Below are 20069 nucleotides of genomic sequence, written 5' to 3'. Positions count from 1 at the left end.
AAAGGTCTCGACCACTTGGCTTGTTATGAGATTGTGACTTATAAAATTAAGAAGGATTGGATTCCATTTTAACATAAACATTATCAGTTCTAAATATTCAACAACAAGCTTGAACTCGTTAATCATATTCAGGCATCTATTACAGACGAGCCTCATTAATCTGGTAGATAAAAACTCAAGAATTTTGTTTTTTGGGGGGAGCATACCACTTGGAGTAGAAGGGGGTATGGCCCTCTAGTTAAGATTAAAGTAGTAAATAAACTTTGGGATAATAAAACCTTTTAGAAAAACAACATAAATACTTTGGACTAAGCTTGTAAGTTTTTTTAAAAAGTTAAGAGATGGATATGGATAACAACTGGTATAGTGCATTGATACCGAAAAAACACATCCAAGGTTAACATATCTGTTGTCTTGTTTGGATGGATGCAAGTAGGACTCTATCTGATCTTGGAGGTTTTTTTTGGCTAAAAGCAGCTATCCACACATGATTACACATACAACTACTGCAAAGGAAGTAATTCTGATAACCGTATACTAGAATGAGGCTTCATTCTTATAAGAATTGTACATAAATAATTCTAAGACTGAGTTGTTTTTTTACTTTTCATTTCCATTCCTCTGGAGCTAGCTGTCTTTTGAATGTAAAAGTTCAATTATGTGTTTGTATTTATGTTAAAACAGCTACACACACGTCCTAAACATAAGTTTTTTTCCATTTTTATGGGGAAATCGGGATGCTGGCTTTAGAAAATTGTTTTGAGACTTAGCTCTAAGTTGGACTCACAGTCTGTAATACCTTGATTGGTTGACTGGTGTTAGGTGGTCCTTCATAGATTAAATTTCTGGTTTCTTGCTCACGGCTATCATAGTCTCTGACTTTGCCGATTTATGGAGTGCATGCCCAATCTACAAGACTAATCATATTTATATATTTCCTTTTCAGGAACACAAACACTATAGAATCACAACCCGCATGAGAGTGAATTACAACCTTGAGAATCATACAAGGATTCTAGAGTAGATTAAATTTTACTTAAAAGGCCACACTCCAAAAAAGGCCCTAGCAGTTAGAACTCGACCCTTCCTAGCTAAAAAAGGCAAAAATTGTGTTACTTACTACAAGAAGCTGTTATAGCCACACTAAATATTTTATATATTTTAGACCCTTGCTCTCTCGCAAGGCTTGGAATTATCCTCTGAGCCCCTTTATGTGGCAACATCTCTGCATCTGAGATGTATTAGCAGCTTGGATGCTTCCCAACTAATATATGACTCGGCTCTTAACATAGACAAAAAAATGTCTATTTTACATATGTTGTCTTTCAATGATTGGGTCAAAGTTTTGGCTACCTTGGACAAGGACTCCAAAGATGGCGTTAATCATATTTCCTAGTACATAGCTCAACTTCCTATACTTTTTGTACAATATCAACATGAACTTTCCCTATTCTCTTCCTCAGGAGCTGACCTATCCAACTTTTTGAAAAAAACTATGTGGCCTCAATCCTTTTTTTATCAGCACCATAGATACTCCAGCTATCCCTCAAACAGGTGGTATCTTTTGTAGGGATAGTGCGACTTTGGAAGTTGTCAAGGAAATTTCAGAGTAATCTTTGTTTTTCCCTCAATGACTCTAATCTCTTAGAAATGGTACCAAAAATCTCCAAAGTTTTTCCTTTCCTACATGTTAGGCATATTGAAATTGACTTTTGGGGTTGACCACCAACTCTGGGTCTTACCTAACAAAGCCTTTATAGGACCTATTCTTAGTGAAACCTGGGTCTACCTGGCTAATCTCCCTTCCTCTACTGTAGAGGGCCGCAAACTCAAAATTTTAAAAGGTGGACAGTTCCTTGACAAAGGGGAACTCATTAAAGCCCCCTTCAACCTCAACCTCATCGATCATTCCAAATGCCCTTCTAATACAGGCCTTTACATTCAAACAAAGGGGAACATGGAGTTTGCCAAAAGTAACCCAAATTTCTACACAGAATCCATTTGGAATGTTTTTCGACCCTATGTCAAAGGCGCCTGCAAGTTTCTTGACCCTAAGGCTTCATGCAAATCCAGTATCATGTGGTTTGACCATGCTATTTTTTTTATTCTCAACCATCTTGACTTTCTCTTCCCTAAGACACTGGTAGACTTTCATCTCTCCCTTATTTGTTCTTGGTTGGGTGGCCAGGCCAAACAAGTAGTTATTGCTCAAATAGCTTTCGACATCTTTCGAGGGCTAATGTTGGATATCTTGAAAGAACCGAAGTCTGATGAACCTGGGATTTATCTCACCACTTATGCCAATTACAAAGGGGTAAAATTATCACTAGCTTTCCCAAGCCTTGTATTGATGAAGATGACTCCCCTTCACTAAAAAGACCCAAATCCCTTGCTACTCCCAAATCTTTTACTTCTTTTTTGACACCTATCTCTTCCTCTAATTGAGGGAAATATCGTAGCTACACTAGAGGAAGAGGCAAGAACACCCCTATCTGACTCTAAATTGGGTCCCTCTCCCTTGAAGGTAGGGAGTTGAACTTGCTTTAGTAGTAATTTTTTCTCTCGAATAACAGTGTAAAGGCTATTTATGCGAGTATTTTCTTGAGACTGAATTAGTGGAATTTTAGTATTAGATAAAAATCTCTCTTACTTATGCTTTTAACTTATCTCATACTAAAAAAATTTGCACACAGGATGAAGACAATTGCCAAACCATAAACAAAACTACTTATAACATACTTTGAAAACCATAGTATGTACAAGAGTTAATACAATCCATGAATATCCTACTATGTACAAGGGTGACAACAATCCTATACTAGAATCTTGTGGACTTTGGATGGATCAGATAAAGGATCAAAATATACAACATCTTTTGGTCCTCTAAAACTCGGGCCTACACCTATGGACCTAAATCTACCTGGGTAAATTAATTTAGACACCTGATCAAACACCCACTGCTTTTGTGATACTTGGACATCATCTATTACAAGGGTTTCCTCTGGATTCTCCATCCCAATGAAAAAGTATACTTCAATCACTTGAATATCTTCGGCCCATTTGAGTCTCTTCTTATTTAGTTCTAAACCTTCTAACTCTCCCGCATTAATGAAGAAAATTCCACCAGATCCTAACCACTTGATCCTCCAAGTGGAAGGAGAAAATCTCTTATCTAGCCATTTCATCACGCGTTTTTGCATTGAATAGTATCGGGATAGACAAGCCTTCATAAATCTAATGTTAAAATCCATGGATTTGTGATAGGCCTGATGGGAATCTTCCTGGAAAGATGGGGATAATTCTCTCTTTCTTTCTCTATCTATTTTCTATTAAATACCTCTTTAATTGAATTTATCAAAGATCACTTATTTCAACCAAACACCTTAAACTCCCTAGGTCCAAGACTTTAATTAACACACGCTCTGATACCACTTGTGAAATCTCCCTTCACCGACACCAAAGTGGGATGGGATCCTTGACAGGTCTCCAGGTCTAATAAAAGTCAAACTCTCTAAACAAGAAAAATCCAGGGAATAGACCTTTACCATGGACAATGGCTTGGGTATATAGCCCTAAACGAAGACCTAGTCTTGTCTTGCAATGGAAACGGGACAACTTTATTTTGAAAATTCTAAAACTATTTCGGCCCGATAACTTTCACAATTTGGGCTAAGGTATCCTCAACCAATGCTTTTTTCCCCCTAACATGTGTGAGGACACAGCCACTGGTGGACTCCTCTTCTAGGTGGAGAAGTTTTCTAGACGTTTTTAGTGCACGGGAATGGACAATTACTTGACTAATCAGGTCCACCCATCCATGATTGACAACCTTAGTCAATCCCCACTTACCACCCCGCATTCACACCTGATACTTTGTTATTTAATTACTACCACATTCTTATCACAATTAAAATAATGATTCCTTTTATCTTTCATAGCAGTTATTCATTAAAACAACCGTTGACAGCAGTTTTGAAAACATTCTTTTAGCAAACAAACATCTTTAAACTTAAGACAGGGTATTGTCAATCAAAACATTGTCCATAATAACCATGACCAATACTCTTCTTGTCTCAAGACAACCTAAGGGTAAAAAGCCGGCACCCATTCCTTATTCACAATCCGGAGTGGATAAACCCCCACCCAAGGTTCGGGGTGTCCATACACCAAACCAATTGCCCATACAACCGGGCAGCTCCTCTAGGATAAAAACGGTATCCTTAGAGACATCAAGACATGACACGGAGTAAAAACTCATCGTTCATGGGGATACCCGTATCCGTGGTTGGAAAGCCATCATTATTAATCAAAATATATCAAGGAGTCGGAGGTGTCTTGAGACAAGATGATCAATCATATCTTTCCTAATTCAACCAGCCTTAATCCAAACAATTATTTCCTACTTCATAAAAAAATGCACGTTGATTTTTTGGAAGATGCCTTCCATTTTTAAATCAATTTCACCTTTCCTAATTCCTTACTCCTCTTTTTCGTATGCAATGTTAATACTTAAGAAAAACTTGAATTATTTAAACTTAATTATAATGAAGACCCACCTGGGACTGATCTGGCATTTTTTGTAGCATCGGGACCTGTACACTCTCATTTGTAGGCCTACTACTCGGCTCGACTTCGTCGTCGTGAAACGCTCTAGTTCTTTTTGGAGCTTTGTCCTTATCATCAGATGTAAGATTGGCCTGGTACCTTATAGGTGCCATAACTTCTTATCCTTATAAAAAAGGACGTCTAATCATTAGGTAAATTATCCAAAAGCTAGACTTAACCTTTGTATTCAACCTTAACCTATTCAAGGTCAAATTTTTAGTCTTAATTGGTAAATTATTGACCTAGTAAATTCTTATTTACCTATATAGAGATGATACCAAACCTTCCTTAAGGGTTTTCTAAGCTCTCCTAATTTTCTTATAATTTTTTTTATCTTTTTCCGAATTTTCCTATCGAATTTAAAGCTTGGAATCTTCTTAATATTTATTCTATTTATTTTCTCTTAAAGATTTTATTTTTTCAACTTTATATCACTGGTTTATACTTACTTTAATTTTCCTAGAAACTTTTGACCGCAAGGTCTATTTATTTTAATTAGTCTTTTGCTAAAAGTAGGACTTTTGGTCAATTTATTATAATTTTCTAAACTGACTAATTAACTATGGTATAATTATCACAAGTAGACATGATATTTTTGATCTCTACTAATTATCTTTTAATTTTCCAACTAAATTATCTAATTTTCATATTTAATTTTCAGCTAAAAAAAGTATAGTTTGACTTAGATAAATATCTATAGTAATTTTCTAGCCTTAAGGTAATTATCTTGACTTTTTAATTTTATTTTCTATCTCTGGTAGTTACTATGTAGTTCTGTAAATTAATTTGCTAATTTTCCTTATCAATTCATGGTCCAAATCAGACAATATTAGCTAAGCTAATTAGTTAAACTAATTTTCTATGCATGGCCTAATTATCCTAGCTTTCTAACATTGTTTTCTAGCTTTTACAATTATTGTATAGTTATCTAGGTAGTATAACTAATTTTCCTCTTTAATTTATGCTTAAAAATAGATAATTTAGCCTAATTAATTAGCTAAATTAATTTTTTGTGCATGGCCTAATTATTCTGGCTTTGAACAGTCTTTTCTAGCTCTAATAATTACTCTATAATTATCTAAGTGATTTATCTAATTTTCCCCTTTAATTTAACCTCAAAAACAAACAATTTTGACCTAATTAATTAGATAAACTAACTTTTTTGTGCATGGCCTAATGACTTGACAAGGTTTCCTAGCTCTGATAATTACGATGTAATTATCTGAGTGTGTTAACTAATTTTCCCTTCATTTTATGATTAAAAATAATTAATTTGTGCCTAACTAATTAGGTAGATTACTCAAAAAATTAAGATCTAATTCCCCTACCCTCTACATAGTATAACCAAGCTTTAAAAATTATACTTTGATTATATAAGCTTAAAAATTTATTTTTCTTCATAAATCTACCTTAAATTAATCATTTTCAGCTTAATATGCATTAATTAATTAACTAGATTATTGATCAAGCTTAAGAAATTAGTAATCAACAATCTAATGATAATTTAGAGAGTAATTAATAATAGAAAATGTTTAATCTCCTTAATTAATAGTTTAATTAGGAAAATTTAATCAAAACTTAAGTTATTTTTTTAATTAACCAAAATTAGATTAATTACCTCAATTAATTACAAAGAGTTTTTGCTCTCTAAGTAATTTTTGAGAGGTGTTCTCTTATACGCAAGAGAAATCTGTCAGGACTTTGAGTCTGTGTTCAACTGTGAAGAGGGGTTCATGACTGCTCCACACAACCCCCCGATGCACCAAATTCACCCTGTTTTTTTTTTATACCCTTTTCATGATTAATTTTGAAAATATCTGTAAATATTTGTAAATATCTAGGGATTTTATGATAAAAGTCTTTTATAGCAATGATCACCAAAACTTTACAATTTATTTAATTAATTTAATCAACAGTGTAAACTTTCAGGGGCCATAACTATGTATGTTTTTATCAAAATTCAATTCTGAAAATTTCTAACCATAGTAAAGTCTTGAAAAAAATATCAATATTTCCCATGGTCGGACATATTTACATTGCTTTCTTGATAAACATATCAATTTAATTAAGCTTTATACAATCTTTAAGGTTTTCGAAACTGGAAACCTTACAGTTTCTTCAATCGATTTGGTAATACATGTAGCAATACGCTCCTTTGTGAGAAACGAGTTTATTTAAGTCTGTAACAGCGTATGATTCTTGGGATGCATTGTATAATACGGAAAATACTTGTGATATGTACACATTAATTGCCATCTTTCTTGGCCAATTACTGGTCACATGAATAAATGAAACATTAGGACATGGTTTTTTGTCTTTTTTCCAGGGCGGTGTTTGTAACTCTCCCCTTCTAATGGTTCACATAATTGGATATAAGTATTCAAATATGTGACTTGGTGTCCCTTGTGTGTGGCTTTGATCCCAATAATGTCTAAAGGATAAATTGTAAAGGCGTCCTCATGGGACAAGGGTTTTTTGTGGTCAAGACATTGTGAAATAAAGGGATTATTGGTAAACAATAAGTCATCCATATATCTCCATGAATATAAAAAGGGTTTCATTATATCATATCGTTTAAGACGAGATATCTTTTCGATGTATTCAATTTCAAACCATGCCAAGTACAAATTACACCATAATGGAGAACAATTATATCCCATTGGTATACCTTTTTCTTGGTGATAAATGTGTTCGCCTAATTTTGTAAAACAATTGTCAAGAAAAAATTCATTAATATTGTGTGAATACTCAAATGTCCAAACCACCTCGTTTTTCTTTTTTGTAAACACAATCTGCTTGCGGTATTTTATAAAACCATGATATCTCATAGTGTTAATGAGCTTAACAATGTTGGAAAGTAGCTCAAGTAATCCATGTGTGCCTTTATGGGGAATAGCCTCATAACAAGATGTTATGTCAAACGAATAAATGTTTGTGATTTGTTTTGGTAGATTAATCAAAAAATCATATTGATCATTGATCATCCAATATCCATTGGTTTGTGTCCCAAAAAAAAGTGTGTAGCTTTTTATGTATTATTTCGGTGTATTCAATAAATCCTTGTAGTAATCCCTTGAGTAATTTATTGACTAATGTTGTAGTAGGAGTAAAACACAATTGTGTGCATTAGTGATCCATCTAAAGTCCATTTTGTGAATTTTTAGATTTCCCATAAGATATGGGAGAGATTACTCTAATGGTGTTTTTAGCATGAGTATAAGAACCTATGGCTTGACAAATCTCTTCTTCATTTGAGGGGAGAGGATGGAACTCAGGGGATTCCAATCTTCTTCGTGTTGCTAGCTGAATAAGTTTTTTGCATATAAACACTAGAGTTTGTGTTGATTTATCTAATCCATAGATAAAAAATTATTGTAAAACATATTGAATTTCATTCATCAAGTCTGTGTTTTTATACCAAGGAGTTTGTTTTTGTTTGTGAAAAGGAAATTTCCAAGAAAAGGTCTCATTAATTGAATTATGGATGTGATTGTGATGTGCTTTATTGTCCTCACATCCAAAAAGGGTATATAAAGATTTCCAGGATTTGCCAAGTTCTTTTATTGTTGAGACAGGGTTAACAGGTACTAACGGAATGTAATTTAGTCCCTTCTTGATAAATTCTTAAAATATATTATGTCTGGCTAAGTTAGGATCTGTGGTGATTACATGTTTTTAAAAGGGTTCAAAGTCAATTAAAAACTTGGAAAACCGTTTATGAGTTAAGCATCCACATGGTTGTGTTTCATCAAACTCTTTAGCAAAAACCGAAGTTGGTTTGTAAAGAGTATGGTTAAGGTTCTTTGTATATTTCCAGCCAAAACAAAAACGCATTTTAGACAAGTCTTTGTTAATGTGAAAATCATTTATCATTGTTTGAAAAAATACTTTAGGGTCGATAAAGTCCATAAATTTGTTACAAAACAAAATTTGAATAAATCTCTCATGTGTCCTAGCATTGCGTTCAAAATGTAACAAACCATTATTTTTTTATAGTAAGCGAGTGTACTTGGTCTTCAAAATTTGAGTATTCAAGTGCTTTAGGAGTATCTCTGTAGTGTTCGGATCCTGCCATAGTTTTTTACTTGAAGACACCATACTGCTTGGTGTGTGTGTGTGTAATCTTCTTCAATCGCTCCTTAGCTTTTGGAGGTTTGAGTAAGGTTTTGATTGTGTTAGTACTAGTGTATTGTGTAGTTTTTGGAGAAGTGGAGTCCCTTGTGTGTATAGGACTAGCCCTTTGTCTTCTTCTAGTATGTGCTCATGAAAATGATAATAGATGATCACTGCATGCCTTGGAAATGAGGCTACCTAGGCTATAAATGCATAGACTTGTGCTGGCCCTGATGAAAATTGAAAGAACCTTGGTAAATTATGGAACACTTACCACAAAAATTGGTCAAACCAAATGATTGAAGAAGCACAACTTGGATTTGGGTCGACCCTTTTGCATAGGCATTTGAGAAAAGGTTTATAAGAGTTCCAACAGTTTCTTCAAACCGTTTCTGATCTTTTGCTATGTCCATAAGAGAGAGTCCTTTTGTGCAAGAAATAATTGAAGAACTGGGACATGTTTTACGATCCACATCATACAGTTTGATCTGCTTAAGCTCGAAGAGAACATCCTGTGATAAAAGATGTTTGGAATGTAGGGCTAGGGTTTTACATTATTGACAATATCCGTGGGAATGTTGCAAAGAAATCGTTGGATTAGGGTTGCAGAGAAACACACACAGCTTGGAGAAGACGAAGGAAGCTTAAGGCACACAATAGAGAGTGTATTACTTAGTGTGAAATGGAAAGATAGATAGCCCTAGTGTGATGGATGTATATACAATGCATGGGGAAAAAACCTCCTAAAGAGGGAAAAATGCAGGGGTGGTGCTAGTGTGTTCACACACATCACTACCACATGTATATGGTAACAAATCCTCCCTGGAGTGATGCGGTGAACGAGAGCTGGCACATGAGTAAAGGGAAGTGCCATGCCCTGAGGACATCATCAGTCCACAAAGGAGAGTAAGCCCTAAGCTTTGCAAAAAGCTTCAAGCTCCTCACGAGACAATGCCTTTGTGAAAAGATCTGCAAGGTTGTCCTGTGTTGGCACATAAGCCAAGCTGATCTCTCATGCTGAGAGCCTCTCCCTGACATAGTGGTAATGCACCTCAATGTTCTTTGTGCGAGCATGAAAAACTGGGTTCCTCGCAATTGCCAATGCGCTCTAACTGTCAGTGTAGATAGTGTTGGCAGCTTACTGTCCAACACCCAAATCATCCATAAGGCGTCTGAGCCATACACACTCAACCATAGCTGTGAAGACTGCCCTGTACTCAACCTCACAACTCGAAGTGGCCATAGTAGGTTGCTTCTTTCTCAGCCATGATATACATGAACTACCAAGCATGAAACAAAAACCACTTGTGGACATTCACGTTTCAAAACAACCAGTCCAATATGAGTCCGAAAAAGCATGTAAGTCTGGCGGCAATGATCCCCCCTTGGGATAAAACAAGCCAAGATGTAAAGTTCCACTAAGGTAGAAGAAAATCCTCTTGACAGCCTACCAATGCTTAGACCCTGGGCTATGCATAAATTTGATGACCTGTGAGACTGCAAACTGACTATCTAGACTCGTGTTGCATACATAAATGAGGCAGTCACTCAATAGAATTTTGGTAAAGAGAGACATTAGTAGGATTGCCAGCATCATGTGGACTCAACCTCAAACCTCTTTCCATGGGAGTGGTAATAGGTTTGCAATCCTCAAGTCTAGACTTACATAGCAATGTTTCTATGTAACTTTTTTGGCACAAGGCAATACCACCATCACACTACTTAAGCTGTATGCCCAAATAATGATGCAACATCCCCAAATCTTTTATCTTGAAAGTAGCATTCAAATCAGCCTTAAATTCAGCAATATGTCTCTCATTTGTCCAGTGATCAGCAAATCATCTACATAAAGAACCACAATGAGAAGTGCATCACCCTCACGCTTTACATACAATGTGCTTTCTGTTGGAATGCTACGAAAGCCTTGTTTGACCAAATGAGTGTCAGCTTCCTCATACCAAGCACGAGGAGATATCTTCAACCCATACAAAGCCTTCTTACATCTGCACACTTTGTCCTCTTGTCCTTTTATGACAAAACAGCGAGGCTGTGTTACATAAACTTCCTCAGATATGTCACCATTCAAGAAAGCAGTAACAATGTATGATTGATGTACATCCCAACCAAAATGAGCTGCCAATGCACATAGAAAATGTACACTAGTCATATGACAAGTGGGAGCAAAAGTCTCTTCATAATCCATGCCTTTTTTCTATTCATAACCCTTTGCAACAAGTTGAGCCTTATGGCAATTGATCTCACCATCCAGCTTGCATTTCAACTTGTAAACCCACTTCGTACCAATGGCCTTTTTGCCAGGAGGCAAATCACATAAAGTCCATTTGTCATTTTCTATAAGTGCATCATATTCTGATTGCATGGCAGCCATCGAATTTTTTGAATTCTGTGCTTCATCAAAAGACAGAGGTTCCTCAACATCATGTAAGCTAGACACAGCCAAAGTATAACAATCCGATGCATAAGATGCATGGCGAGATCTGAACGAGTATGACTAGATAAAGGTGCATCCAGTTTACTGTCACACAAAGTATGCACCAGCCATTTTGGCATACCTCTAGCCTACTCATTTTCAACCCTTTCCTCATCAAGTACATAATGTACATTTGCATCAGTAATAGGCTGATCTGTAAAAATTTTGGAAACCCCCATAGACTGTACATTTGTCTCATTAGAATTTACATTCGAACTTCCACCACTGAAAAGAGGCAACAAAGTGTCATAAATGTCCTGTGAGCTTACATTATTGTCTCTAGTACATGACATCAAGGGCTGAACAGAATCTTCCACAAACACTACATCCCGTGAAATGAAACTACGCTTTGTTTGTGGATGATACAACCTGTAACCTTTGCTTTCAGCACTGTAACCAACAAAAATACATTTGACAGCCTTATCATCCAATTTTCTGTGCTGCACTTGTGGCACTAAACCATAAGCCAAACAGCCAAAAACACGTATGTGCTCAATAGACGGCTTTCTATCATGCCATGCTTCATATAGAGTCATAGACTACAATGCTTTCGTAGGACACTTGTTTAGTACATAAGTGGCACACATGACGCCTCGAGCCAAAACAAATGTGGTAAAGCTTGACTCTTGACCATACATCATGCCATTTTCATATGTGACATGTTTTTCCTCTCAGCTACACCATTTTGCTAAGGTGTATAAGGAACTATACATTGTGTTTTATCCCACGACTAGCCAGAAATGCATTAAATTCATGAGACATATACTCCCCCCCCCCCCCCTCGATTGGAACGGAGGGTGCCCATAGTACATTTCAAGACATTTTCAGCCATAGCCAGAAATTGTTTGAAGCACATAAAAACTTCGGACTTCGCTTTAAGAGGAAATACCCATGCATGCCTGTAGTAATCATCAATGAAAGTCACGAAGTATAGGTAATTGCCCAAGGACGGAGTTTGCATGGGCCCACAAACATCACTATGCACAAGCTGCAACCTGCATCCATGTGGCCCTAACTGAACCATCCTTTGGAAACTTAGAACGCTACATTTTACCCAAAATATAGACTTCAAAAACATGTTTGACAGGTGCTTCAAGAGGCGACAAAGAAGCAACCATATCAATGTTTTGCAAACGCAGCAAACTGGCAAAATTCAGATGACCAAAACGTGCATGCCAAAGTTTGGCATCTGAAATAGCCCTTGAATCTGCAACTGCATTTGCAAAATTTTATCCACACTTGTCATACAAAGTGAGCTTATACAGCCCACGGCACAAAAGGCCAGATGCAACAATTTCATCACCAAAACTGAGATCATGAACTGTACATCTGTCATCCAAAATTTGACTACAAGTCCAAGTCTAGCAAGTGCGGATACAGACAAGAGATTCTTCTTGATCCCTGGTACATAAAGTGCATCAAGGAACTTCCATTTGCAGCAATAATCACAATCTTTCCAACTCCTTGAACCAGATAAGAGGCATTGTTGGCACAAGTGACTGAATTCCCATGAGGGACAGACTCAAGAGAGGTGAATAACTCACGAGGTGAGGTAATGTGCTTTGTAGCACCACTGTCAAAATACCACACATGTGAATCTGCAGCAACTGACACGCGTACATCATTGACAACAGGATTGTAAGTGCACTCTGCACTAAAAGTCCATTCTGCATCACCTTTTACAGAAGACTCAACAATGGCTGCATTTGTAGTGGAACCAGCATTTGCAGTGGAACCACCCTCTTTCTTCTTAGCCTCTTTGGTCTTCAACTTAGGACACTGCTTGATTAAATGATCATTAGCTCTACAATAATGGCAATGCATCTTATTTTTGCCCTTATCACTAAAATTTCTAGACAAATTGCTGCCAACAGAAGCATTAGGAACAAAAGTTTTGCCACTTGCAGTAGAACCATAATAAGTGGTTGCATGGTTGTTACCACCCTTTCTTTGAGAAGCAATAAAATCCTATTCCACTACACGCTGCCTAGTCCTGTTTTTTCTGGAAAGTGACTCTTGCAACACTAATGTGTATAATGCATCAAACCTGACAACTTCAGGACTTCCTTGGGTCATTAGTCTCCAAGTACTAGCTAGCAAAAGTATGGTAAGAATCTGGTAAGGCGTCAAGAACAGTTTGCACAAGGGAACTGTCTGAAATGACTTCACTTGCAGAAATAAGTTTCTCATTGATATCCTTGACACCAGCAAGGAAAGTGTCCATACCATCTTCCTCATGCATAATCTTTAATTCTATCTCTTTACGCAACAAAGCAATTTTAGCCTCACTGTGGCTTGCATAAAGACCTGCAAGAATATCCCAAGCCTGTTTTGCAGATTTTATTGAATGAATGTGAAGAACAATGGTGCGCTTCACAGACAACACAATCAATGCATGAGCATGCGCATCCTTTACATCTCAACAAGCTTGTTCTGTCGTAGGTAAAACAACTCTAATAGCAACAATCCTTGCAGGCAAGACCTGCAACATCCTCAACATCGCCTACATCCTCAAAACCAAGACGTACATGAATGCCCTGCACAATATTCCAAACGCCCTTTGACACAAGAACATTTTGCATCATATAAGCCCACATAAGGTAATTGTCCCCATCCAACCTGTCCTCAACAGCAAACATCTTGAACACATCTATGTTGTTGTCAGCCATGGTAAATGTTGGACCTAATGTGAAGACTGCCCGAAAAGAGGAGAAATGAAGCGGGAACAACACGTGCTATATAGCAAAAACCGTAGAGGACTGTAAGGCACCTATTATGCAAAAAATGGCTCTGACAGAAATTTTGCACAAAATGACGAAATTGCCTGTGCAGACCTGCCTGTAGTTAGTGGAAACGGAGGCCGAATAGTAGGAGTAAATACACAATTGTGTGCATTACTGATACATCTAAAGTCCATTTTGTGGATTTTAAGATTTCCCATAAGATATGGGATAGAGTACTCTAATGGTGTTTCTAGCCCAATTTCTTGAGTATAAGAACCTATGTCTTCACAAATCTCTTCTTCATTTGAGGGGAGAAGATGGAACTCAAGGGATTCCAATCTTCTTCGTGTTGTTTGTTAATTGAGTTTTTTACATATAAAAATTGGAGTTCTTGCTGATTTATCTAATCCACATATAAACAAATATTGTAAAACATATTGAATTTCATTCATCAAGTCTGTGCTTTTATATCAAGAGTTTTGATTTGCCTATGAAAAGGAAATTTTTGAGAAAAGGTCTCATTAATTGAACTTTGGATGTAATTGTGATGTGTTTTACTATCCTCACATCCAAAAAGGGTACATAAAGATCTCCAGGCTTTGCCAAGTTCTTTTATTACTGAGATAGGGTTAACACGTACTAACGGGATGTGATTTAGTCCCTTCTTGATAAATTCTTAAACTATTTTATGTCTGGCTAAGTTAGGGTATATGGTGATTATATGTTTTCTAAAGGGTTCAAAGTCAACTAAAAATTTGGAAAATTGTTTATGAGTTAAGCATCCACATGGTTGTGTTTTATCAAACTCTAGCAAAAATGAAAGTTGGTTTGTAAAGAGTATGGTTAACGTTCTTTGTATATTTCCAGCCAAAAAAAATATGCATTTTAGACAAGTCTTTGTAAATGTGAAAATCATTTATCATTGTTTGAAAAAATACTTTAGGGTCGATAACGTCTATAAATTTGTTACAAAACAAAATGTGAATAAATCTTCCATGCGTCCTAGCATTGTGTTCAAAATATAGCAAACCATTATTGTTTATAGTAAGTGAGTGTACCTGGTCTTTTGAATTTGAGTATTCAAGTGCTTTAGGAGTATCTCCGTAGTCTTCAGATCCTCTAAACTGCCTTGCTTTCTTACTTGTAGATGCCATACTTCTTGGTGTGTTTGTAATCTTCTTCAATTGCTCCTTACCTTTTGGAGGTTTGAGTAAGGTTTTGATTGTGTTAGATACTTGTGTATTGTGTAGCTTTTAGAGAAGTGGAGTCCCTAGTGTGTATAGGAATAGTTGGTTGCTTCTAGCATGTGCTCATGAAAATGATAATAAATGATCACTACATGCCTTGGAAATGAGGCTACCCAAGCTATAAACGCATAGACTTGTGCTGGCCCTGATGAAAATTGAAAGAACCTTGGTAAATTTTGGAACAATACCACAAAGTCTGGTCAAACCAAATGATTGAAGAAGCACAACTTGAATTTAGATCAACCCTTTTGCATTGGTATTTGAGGAAAGGTCTATAAGAGTTCCAACAATTCCTTAGAAATTGTTTCAGATCTTTTTCTTTGTCCATAAGAGAGATTCCTTTGGTGTGAGCAATAATTGAAGAGCTAGGACATGTTTTACCATCCACATTAGACAGTTGGATATGCTTAAGCTCAAAGAGAACATCCTTTGATAAGAGATGTTTGGTATGTAGAGATAGGGTTTTACATTGTTCAACAATATCCATGGGAATGGTGCAAAGAAATCCTAGTTAAGAAATTGTAAATGGTGCACGGTGGTTCAATATTTTATAATCCCAGAGCTTGTGCTCAAGTCTAATAGCATCCAATTCAACTTGTCTGGGTGGTAGAAGCGGGATTACTTTTGAAAAAATTTTAGAAACGGCTCTTTCTAGGGGTATACTATCTATATTCGATAGAAAGTTGAGAGCTTCCTTCTCTTATTTTTTAAGGAGGTCTAGATATAGAAGAGGATTATTAACCCTTTCAGGATGCTTAATTTCTATAGGGACAGCAGTGAGGTTATTGATGAAATGCAATTTATTCACAATAGTGGGTAAAGAAGTAAAATAAAAATCACGATCTGAACCAGCTAGTTGCATTTATAATGGGTAATTTGGTCAAGAAGGCATTAAATGCCTCTAGAAGCTTTTCCTTCTCTTTCCTAGAAATAATAAGCAAAGAGAGCCATTCATTGACAGAGGTTGTGCTGAAAACTGAGATAGAGTGGGTGACTATAGCTTGTTTCTCAAAAGCAAGCAATTTTTTGTGGAATTATACACCTTTGAAGCAAGAAATTATACATTGGGTACCAATCGGTGGAATAGGAATGTCTTCTTCTACTCCATATCCCAAACGGGTGAGGGATGGAATCCAAAAGGCCTGAATCAATCACCATATAAGTATTAAGCATAACATTAGTGATTAAATTATGCCATACCAGTACTATGTTTTCTCAGCATATGATGGATACCTGACCAAAGGTATCTTGAGAAAATTTGTGTGTGTTTGAATTTAAAATTCCATCATTCAAAATCATATACTGAGAGACTTAAATACTGTTTGAAAAACATACTGTGGAAAGAACAATTTCTTAAGAAAAATGGAAAATTTCATGATACATAAACAATCCATTACAAGATACTTTGATACATGACAAAGTAGGAGTTTTAGCCGGAACTCCTATCAGATGAGAGCGGGGATCTTTACCTGCCAACCAACCACCATTACAATTAATTAGAACTAATTCTTATTAAATGGGTGAGAAGTATTCAAGCAAACCCCATAGGTTGTTATCGCTGTCACATCCCAAAACCCAACTACACTCCTAAATATATATTATGTTTTCTTTAGCTTGTCTATGTAAATAGGGTCTATTCCGGTCTTTGGAAAGTTTGATGCGTTTACATGGTTTGGAGATAGGGTCCCTAATTTCTATTGGCTTGGTTTTCTTTTGCCTACTATGTGCAGCCATAAGCTTGTCCCGAATCTATTGTAGCTTAAATATGTCCTGAGTGATGCTCATCCTAGCCATCTATCTGTAACTCTATTTATCAAATATAAATAAAAACATGTGGTTAATGTCCTATGTAAGAGTCCTATCAAGTTGCCCCACTTTATAAGCATTTACGAGTATATCAATATATCTTTGTATGAGTCCACCAAATGTTACATTCTATGGTATATACAGTCAATTTTCTCCTAGAGAATAAACCAAAGTGTTGCTTACTTATGATATTTTCTCTACATTATAGATATGTTTCCTAAATTGTGAAAATTTTGCCAACATTTTTTTTGTAACATATTTCTTTTTTTTTTCTTTTTTAAGTAATCATTGGCTTTTTTCCTCACAGGAGGTTGTCATAACAAGGAGCCATATTTTTACCAACATCTACATTCATGCTTACTAATGATCAAAAATCTTATGGTTTTTCCTTTTTTGGTATTCAAATCTTTTCGGAGGAAAGCACTTAATACAAAACAAAATCCTCATTTTTTATTTTATTGATTTACGTACTTCATCAAAAACTATAGGAAACTTATGTAAGTATCCAAAATACATGTAACACAGTACCTGAATAGTACTTGCCATTGTCATCTGTGTACTTATTATCCATCTTGTATACACTTATTGTCCAAGATTCTGCAACTCTATCACTACACAACCCTTCAAATGATATTTTTATGATAGGTATTAGCTTTAGGATGATGATCATTACTATGTTTTACCACTATTATCATCTATGTTTTATGTTGACGATACGCTATGAGTATGATTGTATATTTACCTTTGTATGTGCATATGTGCTACTGTGTTATCTTTTTGAAAACCTTCCCTATGCGTTGTACAGATTTTTTTGTATACGCTTGTGTGTGTATGTGCATGCATGTGTGTGCAGAATCCAAAGAACTGCTCTATGTTTTTTCAAAAACCTTTACAAGTATGCATGTGCATGCGTTATGATGTTTTTTTATATAACTAATACTCTATGGAAAACCGGCAATATATGAGTTACAATTGCTATCCGATGTCTATGCGCAACTTCAATGCTAGATTTTTAATGATGCCGATATGCATAGCCCATTAAATACCTCATGCATATGATTGTGTGTGTGTAAATGGGTGTGGAATCGCCACCCCATGTGCTTCTATTTCAACTATGTATCATGCAATTTTGAGAAAAACTTCATCATTTACCTTATGTAGTATGCCAAGGAGTGAACACAATTCGTCCGATGCTTGTTTGTTTGCAACTAGAGGTTCATAGAGCAGAGCTCGTTCTCTTCACTCATGCGTTCTTTTTTTGAGAAGGAGGGTGTGTGTGCATGTTGTAGCACAAGGGGCAATTTACTTAGAGCATAGGTGAGCGCTTATCATTAGCAGTTAATAATAAACTCTGTGTGTGCGCGCTACAAAGCTAGGCATCATCATGTGCATTCTAGACTCTTGCGCAAGGTTTATTAATAGCAAAAAATGTTGTAAATGAGCCATGCTTGAGTTTTTTTCTTTTTTTGGGAATGTTGAGCCACCAACCGGAAGTTGCTTAAAAAAACCATTTGCCATATAGGATTATCTTTTATAACCAATATGGAAGATACTAAAGATATTATCCTTGACACACTGGGGAGTTTTATTTATTCAAAGGTTTTGTACATCCTTTGATGAATTCCACACAAAGGAAAAAACTGTTACATCCTGGAAATGATTACAAAATGCCATACGGGTTGTTTTTTAATTAAAAAACCAGTTATGATCTGCTTGGAGCCTGCTTCTGTCTCTTGTCCCGTCCATCATTCATCTGCTAATGACGTAGTTTCATGTTTGATGGTAAAAGACTAGTACACTTCTGGTGGCATGGTGTCCATTTTTTATTTTTTAAAATTTAACTACGAGTTTTTTATTAAAAAAGTGTTCGCTCTCATGCTAGTTATTTTTCGAGTGGATATGCCAATGGCATGTATATCATATATATATTGTATGTGTGTGTGTGTGTGTGTGTGTGTATGTGTTTGTGTGTGTTTGTGTGCATGCGTGTTTGTGTGTGTGTGTGCATGCGTGTGTGTGCGAGATAGCAGAGAGAGATAGAATGTGGTATGTATGTCATATATAATGTGTGTGTGTGTGTGTGTGTGTGTTGTCCTCCCCATACCTGTGGAAAGGTACACTTGGCATAGGATAGACCACCAAGTGGACCTATCCCCTACCAGCTCTATGTTTTAAGGTATTGATTCTAAATCTAATGCCAGGAAATTTGTTTTCTTTAATGAATTTGGTAATACATGTAGCAATACGCTCCTTTGTGAAACCATTCTCTACAAACATAGCAACGAGTTTATTTAAGTCTGTAACAACATATGATTCTTGGGATGCATTGTATAATATGGGAAGTACTTGTTATTATATGCCATTTTTCTTGGTGGATTAGTGGACGCATGAATAAATGAAACATTGGGACATGGTAGTTTGTCTTTTTTCAAGGCGGTGTATGTAACATACTCCCCTTCTAATGGTTCACATAATTGGATATATGTATTCAAATATGTGACTTGGTTTCTCTTGTGTGTGGCTTTGATCCCAATAATATCTAATGGATAAATTGTAAAGGGGTTATCATGGGACAAGGGTTTTTGGTGGTCAAGACATTGTGAAATAAAGGGATTATTGGCAAATAGTAGTCATCCATATATCTCCATGAATATAAAAAGGATTTCATTATATCATATCGTTTAAGACGAGATATCTTTTCGATGTATTCAATTTCAAACCATGCCAAGTACAAATTACACCATAATGGAGAACAATTATATCCCATTGGTATACTTCATTAATATTGTGTGAATACTCAAATGTCCAAACCCCCTCGCTTTTGTTTTTTGTAAGCACAATCTGCTTGCGGTATTTTTTAAAACCATGATATCTCATAGTTTTAATGATCTTAACGATGTTGGAAAGTATCTCAAGTAAGCCATGTGTGTCTTTATGGGGAATAGCCTCATAACAAGATGTTATTTCAAACGAATGAGTGTTTGTGATTTGTTTTGGTAGATTAATCGAAAAATCATATTGATCATTGATCATCCAATATCCATTGGTTTGTGTCCCAAAAAAGTGTGTAGCTTTTTATGTATT

Source organism: Adiantum capillus-veneris, chromosome 14 (genome assembly GCF_014529385.1).
Source record: "Adiantum capillus-veneris isolate H3 chromosome 14, ASM1452938v2, whole genome shotgun sequence".
Taxonomy (NCBI): domain Eukaryota; kingdom Viridiplantae; phylum Streptophyta; class Polypodiopsida; order Polypodiales; family Pteridaceae; genus Adiantum; species Adiantum capillus-veneris.
This window is presented reverse-complemented; position numbering follows the sequence as displayed.